This window comes from Notothenia coriiceps, unplaced genomic scaffold (assembly GCF_000735185.1).
Source record: "Notothenia coriiceps isolate Sejong01 unplaced genomic scaffold, NC01 NC01_scaffold00023734, whole genome shotgun sequence".
NCBI classification, from domain to species: Eukaryota; Metazoa; Chordata; class Actinopteri; order Perciformes; family Nototheniidae; genus Notothenia; species Notothenia coriiceps.
The window spans coordinates 669-2164 of record NW_011356435.1 but is presented as its reverse complement, the minus strand read 5'-3'; the positions used below and the strand labels follow the sequence as shown (position 1 = coordinate 2164).

Sequence of the window (1496 nt, the reverse complement as noted above, 5' to 3'; positions counted from 1 at the left end):
CTTATTATACACATTCTACAGATGTTTATACACTCGTTGTGTTTCAGTGAACCAGTGGACGTCCTCTCCGGCTCTCTGTCCTCCATTCAACCTGCCAGAAACCACCAACAACGGTAAACACCACAATACTACTAAAACTACTCATATTACTAATACTACTACTGACACGATAATACTACTACTACTAAAACTACTCATATTACTAATACTACTACTGACACGATAATACTACTACTACTAAAACTACTCATATTACTAATACTACTACTGACACGATAATACTACTACTACTAAAACTACTCATATTACTAATACTACTACTGACACAATAATACTACTACTACTAAAACTACTCTAACTACTTAAACTACTGCTAATACTACATTCTTACCTAGACTGCTACCGCTACTGTTACTACTATTAATATTTAATAAATCAATTATGGCTTTAAATATCCTATTTTATTTAGTTTTTAATATGAATATTTGTAATATTTTCTAACTATTCTTGTAGTATTTAATTTTAACATTTTAGTGTATTTAGTAACGTATAATTGTAGTATTTGATAACTAATACTTTGTGTTTACTAAGTTTTACTGGTAGTATTTATTAAGTTTTAACTAAGTATTGACTGGTATATTTACTAAGTATTCACTAAGTATGTACTGGTAGTATTCACTAAGTATTGACTGGTATATTCAATAAGTATTTACTGGTAGTATTCACCAAATATTTACTGGTATATTTACTAAGTATTCACTAAGTTTTATGATTTATGTAATGTGTGTGTGTCAGTGTCCCTGGATCAGTGGAGCCTCCTCTCTGGCTCCTCCCTCCTCGTTGACTCCTCCCTCTCCACCTATGACATCATCCACCTGAGCCGTGACATCGCCGCGGGAGACCGGGACGCCACCAGGGATTGGTGTCTCCATGGTAACCACAGTAACAACACCTCAGTTATGTAATTTTAACCTGCCTCAGGTGACATCATCACACTTCCTGTTTCAGCCTGTCAGGAGGCGGAGTCTTGTGTGGGCGTGTCCCTCAGTGAGAAGGGGGGGGCGACCCGCTGCGTCCTCTACCCAGACACCTCCACCTGTGGACTAAGCTCCGCCCCCAATGCACCCAGCCCCGCCTCCTCCTGCAGGCTGGTCATCAGAGAGCCCGCCTCCCAGGTGTACCTGAAGACAGGTGAGATAATCACAAAGCAGAGAACAGCCAATCAAATGGCTGCCAATCAGAGAGAAGATCACGGACAATAACAGAGAAGAGAACAGCCAATCAGAGAACAGCCAATCAGAGAGCAGCCAAACAGAGAGCAGCCAATCAGAGAAGAGAACAGACAATAACAGAGAAGAGAAGAGCCAATTACAGAGAAGAGAACAGCCAATCAGAGAAGAGAACAGCCAATCACAGAGCAGAAGGCAGACAATCAGAGAGCAGCCAATAGCTGAGAAGAGAACAGCCAATCAGAGAACAGCCAATAACAGAGAAGA

General features: G+C 40.2%; 1 long non-coding RNA gene across 1 annotated transcript; it reads left to right on the top strand.

Annotated features, from left to right (window-relative positions):
- Positions 1-46: 46 nt before the first annotated feature.
- On the top strand, positions 47-1166 carry LOC104954739 (uncharacterized). Its single transcript, XR_799374.1, has 3 exons — positions 47-113; positions 796-933; positions 1009-1166. It is a non-coding gene; the product is annotated as an uncharacterized lncRNA (long non-coding RNA).
- The last annotated feature ends 330 nt before the right edge of the window (positions 1167-1496 follow it).